The following is a 9,326-nucleotide window of genomic DNA, read 5'->3' on the forward strand; positions in this document are numbered from 1 at the left end:
ACAAGATTGTCTCACAAATTAAACTGAAAAACAAAACACGCCTGCCATAAAAATAGCCCAAGAGTTGCCAAAAATACATCAATACCTTCCATTGCAGAAAACTGGAGGAATGGGCCAGCCAGGAGCATGCCAAGTATTTTCTGAATGAACTATCTCAGGAATATAAGGATAAAGAAGGCTCTGTAGACTGACTGAAGAGGAGATCACTTAGCTATGATCAAGAAGAAATAACAATGGCTGCCCAAGATCGAAACTTGATGACTAATGCTTTTAGGAAGATGGGTCTCAGCAATGGCAAAACATGCAGGTCCTGCTTCACAGAACTAGAGAATGTGAGCTACTGACCTCCAGTTGTAAGGTTCTGTTGGGGGACGGCTATTATAAAACGCAACACAATGGAGTATGTAAATATCGCCACTGGACAATTTGTAAAAATCTTAATATCGAATGTAGCAGCAAATCCTGGAAACATCTATCAAAAAAACAAAAAACAATTGAAAGTAAGCCACACACCATCCACTATGACTATTGAATTCCTATAGCTACATACTTAGAAATCGGAACTATTAAAGCTGACAATGATATGTAACAAGAGACAGAAAGTAGAAACCCTAGTGTAAATCTTAAACAGAGCTGAGAAAGAAAGAGAGAGAGAGAGAGAGAGAAAGAGAGAGAGAGAGAAAGAGAGAGAGAGAGAGAGAGAGAGAGAGAGAGAAAGAGAGAGAGAGAGAAAGAAAGAGAGAGAGAGAGAGAGAGAGAGAGAGAGAGAGAGAGAGAAAGAGAGAGAGAGAGGGAAGATAACAAAATATCAAGGTCATATGTATGACATAAAAAGAAACTGGAATCGTAGGAAAATCTCTATCATTCCAGCAATAATAGGAGCAGCCAAATTCATGCAAAAAAAGAATTTTAAATGCACTACTTTGCGAATATACCTGATAAACTCCATGCAAGAGAAATACACACAATTCCACTTAAAGAGATAGTAAGCATTTAAAAAAGATCTCTTGATTGGAATGTTTGAAGTTGCAGGTGAATGTCTGGCATCCAGTAGGATGCACTATTTTGAGTAAAACCGAAATAATAAGAAAATTTTTAAAAAGAGATAAAACCAAATCAACTAATTTTATAGGACAGCATGTCTGCGAGTACCATACCATAAAAAGAGAGTGTAAAAGTCTGACGAGCTTGCAAAGGTATATTCAACATACTCATGTGCGAATGAAATAAACAAGTAATCGATATCGATTTTGCTCACACACACACACACGTACACACACACACACACACACACACACACACACATATATATATATATATATATATATATATATATATATATATATATATAGTAAAAATATGTAATAAAAAGCAGAATGTAGTTAGTTTCCTTCAAATTTAAAATATACGGCATAATCGTGTTGAGACACCGGTTCTCGTCAGATCACGGAAGTTAAGAAACGTTGAGCCTGGTTAATACCAGATGGGTGACAATTTGGGAATTCTAGGCACTGTATATGTTCTCCATTTATTTTGACATTTGTTTCAAGTCGTCTTGTACATACACTTCACTTGCCACTGGTATTTAACAATATCGACTCAGGAGAGGTGGATGGAGATTGCGCACCTCCTGCCACAAAAAATTTCATGCGCAGGCACCCCTTCGCGGGTATCCATAGTCTGTTAAAGACTGAAGGGGCCCTCTTTTATTTTCCTTAAAAAATATTCATATATAGCAATTAATATTTTTTAAATCAAATCTTAAAATTATGCATTGGAATTTTGGAAGTGAAGATGAAAAATTCAGAATATTTCGATGATTCGGATTACTGTTCTCATCTTGAATGTTATTTTCACAACGTTTCAGCCGATGTAACTTCTGTCCTTCTTCAAGTGTATCTTTGTTGAACTCCGAAATCTGCATGCAAGAACTCGTGGCATAGCAGAAAATTGATTTGGTAAAATTCAGTTATAATTGACATTCTTCTGAAAGTTGAAAATTCAATCCTCCTGTCAGACAATACTCAGAACACAATTACGAATTACTTAGGACTTCTATCCAGTCATTGTTAGCGGAATGAAAGTAGGGTATCCCCTGGTGGATTAAATCAATGTTCTGTTTGAAATTCTGTGTAGATTCTCGAGTTGGACAAAAAAGTTTTCTGTGTTCGACAATAGACATCTGGAGAAGGGTGAAGGTTACATCAGACGAAATGTTGTGAAAATAACACTCAAGATGAGAACACAATAATCCAAATAATACAATACCTTAAAACCCTAATGCTGATATATTCCTTCTCTATCTAACACAAATTCGAAAATTTCTTAACAAGCGTTAACAAACAAAGTTTTGCATACAGTAAAATGATTTTTTGAAGGGCTTCATAGTTCATAGTTAAAAAATGTTTGAATAAAAAAAGCAATGTTTTAGTAATATGAATCTGCTCCTGAGATGGCCATTCCCTAAAAGTATGGTCAAAAGTAACAAAATATTCCAGTGTCATGAATTTGTCGTAGAATTAAAATCTAACTATCTATTGCTAACATAGATTTGGTGTTTGCCTGTCTGAAGCCAAACCAATACTATTACTTCGATTAATGTTGCACTATCTTTTGATGTCCGATTTAGTTGACAATACTCTTTCAGACAAATGTACTATCCTTCAATGCTCTATTCAGAGGGTGGAGTAGTCAAGTATTGTTCTGTTGCTATGAGATCATCTTCCCATGCATTATTTCCTTATTTAGGAAGGGAGTAGTGTAGTATCTGTTCTGTTCTCATGAGATCATCATCCCAAAACATGCTCTTTTTAGGGTAATGTAGTATATTTAATGTTGCCAAGAGACCATCCAAGGCATTACCTCTGCATTTTGGGTTGTAGTACAGTAGTGTATATCAACAATAAATTGTTCTAATCGGCTATTCATTATATATTGCTATAGGTTAAGCTAATATACCTATTTCTGATATAATAGACTTACTCGAAGACTAAAAATATCGTTACAATTAACACATTACGAGGTCGCTCTGATCACTGATACATGCCAGTTCAGATTTCAATTTTGACAATCAGTCTGGCAGAAACTGGATCATTTTGGTGGACATTTATCTAGCGGGCTGAAGCATTCATTCTAAGTAGTTTTTGGAGGTACACCCCACCCCAGGTCTTCGTCCCCATCTTTCAAATAAAGTTTATTGCTTACTGCCTGAGGCACTCCTACCGGGAAACGCCAACAGGGTTTCCTAGTTAATTTTTAATAGCCTAGAGTGTTCCTTCTTAAAGAGTGCTGTCTTTACTTTCTCCATCTTTTGACCTTGTGTCACATCTTCCTGTGGTGGGAAGTAAGTAAGTAGCAGTTGTGATTCATGGCCGTTACAACCTCCACAATCATGACGTGCACTTCTGTAACATACTTTTGCTAATACACTTTTTGTTAACTACAGTAGAATCTCGGGATACGGTATACAAATTAGTAACAAAATACAGTACAGTAGATAATACACATGAATGTAATCAAATAACATTATAAGTAACACTGTAACGTGGGACAAATACCGTAACCAGGGGCTGGGAAAAAACATTATATTCCACATCATAACCTGAAAAAACGTATCCTAGGGCAACCGTATCACGGGGTTCTACTGTATATACTCACTGTGTTTGTCCTGATTATTACTGGCCTGCATGGCTACAACGTATATACTAGCAAAAATATTTGACCGGAGAGGGCAATTATTACTTGTTACAATAGTAAAATAATTTTGTACCGGTTTCTATGCCACCTCCCACTAAAAAATCTTTAGGCTATTTTCAGAAGTTTTTACTGCAGTGATTAAATTTTATAGCTTTTTTTAATTTTTTATTTTTGAATTCTATGATATTTGTATATCCTTTATTTTCTTTAATATTTTTTTCTTCATAGCTTCTTAGTGCTACTTTGAATTTGCTAAAAGTGATGGGTTTATCTTTTCTGTTTATTACAGTGGTAAATGATTAATATTCGCCTGGTAGTCTTTTTTAGAACCATAGAAATCAGGAGGCAGTCACTTATTATTTCGCCTATTTTTCATGCATTTGCTGTTGTTTCAATCCTTATAACAAAGCAGGTACACTTTGGTGTTGACTCTCAAGCTGACTTCGAAGGTGTGAGGTGGCATGATGTGGACCTCACTTGGTCTCGTTTCCAGTATGTTTTAGAGTCGTTAGTTCTGTATAAAGTGAGATAATTTTGTTTTCCATTTCATTCAATAAATAATGCACTCTTAATATGTTTAAAGCTCAGCATCCAACATCCAGTGCTTCTCGCATTATTAGAGGCAGTTGTCTATTGCCCAATCATTGTATCGACTCTATAAAAACATTTGCGTTCTTTTCTATAAATTCTGGGTCGTAAAGATACTCGAATCGTGCCTGAATAACTTTGTGAAGTTTCGGTATTCTCAAATGTCCTAAAACTTTCACCTGCCACAAAGTAAAAATGATTACTGAGCCCGTAAGCTCTTGGGTGTAGAGCTATTCTTGTAACAAAAAAATATGTAGTTGTCCCAAGGATAAAAATGATAAAGCGTTGATCCAGTCAGGATCAGCAGAGTGTGGTTCACTTCTTGTATCAATACACGATAGAACGATAAAATTGTTATCTGAAAGAAAACAACACTACAGCTTTATTTTAAAACTTTTATTGAAAAAAAAATCAATTCAGGTAAGTTGATTAAGTAGTAGAGCTGACATTTATTTAATGTAGCTGCCTTCAGCCTCAATCACCACATTGATACGAGTCCAGAACTGGGAACATGCTTTTTTTTTTTTTTTTTTTTTTTTTTTTTTAATGTGGTGATGCCTTTGTAAAAAAAAAAAAAAAAAAAAAAAAAAAAAAAAGCACTAGCTGGAGTTCGTCGAATACTTGGTAGATGGTGGCGATATGGCTGCCTTTGGTGTTGTGGTAGGTCACGCTGGTGAGATTTCTGATGTATGTGCAAACGAAATAGTCCAGCAGGTTCAGGGCAGGGGAAGAGGGGGGTGGGAAGTGAGAGGGTACAAAATCATAGCACTCCTTCTGAAGCCAAGCCTAGGTCTCTTCAGACTTTTAGGCTGGCGTTGAGTCCTGCTGCCACACCCAGGGATCACCACACTCTTCAGCACATCCAGGTACACTTTAGTGCTGACTCTCAAGCTGACTTTGAAGATGTGAGGTGACATGATGTGGCCCTCACCCGAAACCACACCAAAGACCATAACCGTGGGCTGTCCGGTGCGTTGAGCTGTACTCTTGAGCGTTGAACCGTCCACATTTGCATTTTAAGGTTGCTGTCAATGGTCGTGCTGTCATAACTTGAATCAGTAGAGAGCATGAGTTGTCTAGCAGTGCATCTCCGATCTAACTCGTTGAACATTGTGTCACTTTCAGATATGATAGAAGGCTCCTATTTCTCTATGGATTTGTACACAACTAGCCAACTAGTAGATGGTATGCAACAAAAAAAGAAAGCCAGTTTTTATCAAACGGAAATGGAATCATGTCATCTTTTTAGGGCGACTATTTTATTATTCCACCGTGTACAATAAGCTATACAAAAAGGTTGAAAAATTCAAAGGGATTCAGTTTATTTTATGAAGCAATTGTATAGCATCTGATAGGTCCATATTCTCATTACACCTGGTTATATATATAATCATCCAAATCTTTGTAGTCATACTCTCTTGATTGTGCCAAAATTATTGAAATATTTACGTTTTCAGGGCTTTTTTCTATTTATTTGTATATTCCTAAGATACAGAAGTGTGATTGCTATTGTAATGTAACATTACTTACGTTAGCACACGGGACCCAACACGTTGTAGTAGTCTACATTGCAAAGGAGACGCACACAAAGAATGACTCGAACTCACTTTTTTTTATACAACAAAATTTATTTCCTCATTCTCCAGCAACGCATGACTTCTCGTTGTGGCTGTAACGTCACCCGTGTCTCTATCGTGATCGTCCTCTCTAATGTGCGCTCTCTACTTTTTTATAGCCTTTTTCCTTTCAGTGACGTCATTTCACATTTCGTATGCATTTGCATACGTGCGTCTGCTCATTGTTATAGTAACAATCTCTTAAAGGGATAGCTCTTAATCAGTAGGCTACTATTTTTGGAAGATGTCACGTTTTTGTTAGTGTAAGCGTCCACTTCCTAATGAATTAACGGCTGCCATGTATGTGTGTATGCGTTTAGAATCCTTGAAATAGATGCATATCATTGAACAAAAGTTTTGTCGCTACTGCAACTCTTTGTACATAGCTGGAGTTTTTTTTTTTCTCCATTTGTCAAAATAAATGACAATAAATAAAAGGGGTAAATTTTAAATCAGCCAGAGGAGAATGATCTGCAAAATGATACAAACAAGAACGTTTGCGCGCAAATAACAGTGAAAAATATTTTCAATTTCATGGAATCGATTAAAAAAAAAACCCGCTAAAGAACAGGAAATTAATCTCAGAACGAACTGGTCATTTTCGAACTAACAAATAAAAACGGTAAACAAACTACCAATTCCAGCATTTACAAATTTAAGGTGGTAAGTAAAGAAATGCTAGAACTATGCCCACGCGAGAATGATTGCTTTTTTTTTAATCTTCTATGAGGGAAACAGCTGAATCCTAGATAAATTGATCCTTTTATTAACTTAAGTCATTCAATATTTACACTTTTTTTTTTTTAAATAGTGTTGGCTTGAAAATGTTAATAGCATAACTTCTAATTTCACACAAGGGCATTACATGATGGAGACTTGGGACTTTTGCATTTTAAAATATTAATTCAAACTATTATATAAAAAAATATTTTATAAAATAAATATAAGGTTCTCTACAGTGTAATGTAGAGTACAATGTATTGTAGAGTAAGTCACTGCGTGAAGGCATGTGAAGCTTCCTCTGCATGCATGTGGTGATTGCCCAACTAGAGCAAGCAGTCAATCGATTTGATTTTAAAATGGGCGATTTCACTGATTCCGATGGCAATAAAAATATGGGAGTGGGCAACGTTAAGTTTCTCTGCTTAACTATATATATGTAGTTAGAACTCCGACTGTCGTTTGGGCGGTCGGGTTTCGATCCTGGCTTAATGTAGTTTCTTGTCTAGCCGCACTGATGAGCTGTGAAACAGTGAAACAGTAACCTATGTGAATGACTATAATGCTTCCTATCTTGGGTTCAGCATATTGAGAAGTGATATACAAATTACCATTAGCGTATAAAGCGATGTTCTTTGCGCAAACAAATTGAGCATAGGTATTTGGACAATGTCAAAACATTGTTGATTCACTGCCCACATAGCAGCAGCCGAATAGCGCAACAGTTAAAAGCTCCGACTGTCAGGTTTTGATACTAGCTTGAGATACTTGCTTGTATAGCCGCACTAATGAGCTACGAAACAGAGAAACAGTACTGTATGTGGATGACTATATATATATATATATATATATATATATATATATATATATATATATATATATATATATATATATATATATATATATAGAGAGAGAGAGAGAGAGAGAGAGAGAGATTGTGTGTGTATTTTGGCAGCATTTACTCAAACAGTGTCAAAAATAACAGAATCCTATGCTTAATTATACGTTTTTTATGTTTTATTTTTCTAATGGTATTTTGTGTTAAAATAAAATAAAATTAATGCCTTATATACCGGCCCTTCTTTATCGACCTATCATCAGGTGAAAAGGTAAATAAACAAAAAGGTTCGAGAATTTTTTTTTCTAATTTGAACGCAAAATGTTCATTAGAAAAATCGAAAAATACAAAAAGGCATAATCAAGCAGACGAATCATGTTATTTGTAGCAAGTTTTGCTCATTTATACATATATAGTATAATTTACTTTATTTGTTATTTATACAAACATTATTGGCTCCATATATGCATACATGTTTCAGCTGCGATTTTTTTTTTTCGAAATTAACGTCATCTAACCTCCAATCTCTACACGTTAAACCTTTTTAGCTTTTTTAAAAAGATTATGTTTAATGGAAACTAGTTGTCTGATGACGCTAGATTTAAAAAGAAATCACCGTTGAAACATGTACAGACATGTGCAGCCAATAATGTTTATATAAACAAAACAATCGCTATAATACAACTCTAACCGTTAATCTGCACCATGTTATAAACACTGGGGAGTCCTTGGAATAACATATATAACAATTATATATATATATATATATATATATATATATATATATATATATACAGTGTATCACAAAAGTGAGTACATCCCTCACATTTCTTAAAATATTTGAGAATATCTCTTCAGGGTACAACACTAAAAAAAAAATGAAAAGTTGTCTGTCCGCAGGATATATAACAGAGATAATTTATTTCCCCCTCAAAATAACTCAAAACATAGTTATTAAAAGCTAAATCTCTGGCAACAAAATGAGTACACCCCTAAGAAACTACACCCCTAAAAAGTGAGTACAATTCTAAAAAAATAAACTACTAAAATAATCTACGACCAGGTCTCCAATTATTTCCCTTTTCTCTCAAATCCACCCTCATCACTTCCTCTCATGTTTCGCATGGTATTCCCTTGCCAACAGGCCCTGCTATCTTAACTGTTCTACTAACTCAAGCATTCCTATCCATTATTTCAATGTGACTATACCAACATATCTCCCGACGTTTTTTTTTTTACAAAGGAGTCACCACTTATCAAGAACTGGAGGCCACTCGAGGATAAGAGTTAACGAGTGTACAGTGGCCAAGGGGAACGTTAGTAGTGGAAATTTGGTAAATTGGATAACTTAAGAGGATGGCTCATCAAGAATTTGTTCATGTTGGACTTGAAGACAACCATATTGTAGTCAGTTGGAAAGCAGGAAAACGGAACAGATTTCCACAGGTGTGCAGTTTTAAGAAAGAAGCTTTTTTCGTGGAATCTACGTTTAGGTTTAGGCACAGATAAAGAGTGGGAGAAATTATTGATAATGGTTTCAGCTAGACGCGTGTTTTTCGTGAGAGCCAGGCCAGGGGGGGGGCGTAGACTGAAGCTCAGACGAACACTTGCCATGAAAATAACTATAAAGCAGAGACAGGCTCGCGACGTCTCTTCTGTGGGAAAGCGTTTCCAGGGAAAGGAAAACGGCACTCCCCACTAGGTTACGAAGTCTATTTTGAACTCTGTGAAGGCAGGATAAGCTGCTTCTAGTAGCTCCTGCCCAGATGTGGCAACAGTATTCCATCCTTGGACGCACTTCATATTGTAGATATGATCTTTCTTTGAAGCTATCGGATCTAAGCATGTCTTTAAGACCTGCATTACAC

This window comes from Euprymna scolopes, chromosome 16 (assembly GCF_053919585.1).
Source record: "Euprymna scolopes isolate OS-2025 chromosome 16, ASM5391958v1, whole genome shotgun sequence".
NCBI classification, from domain to species: Eukaryota; Metazoa; Mollusca; class Cephalopoda; order Sepiida; family Sepiolidae; genus Euprymna; species Euprymna scolopes.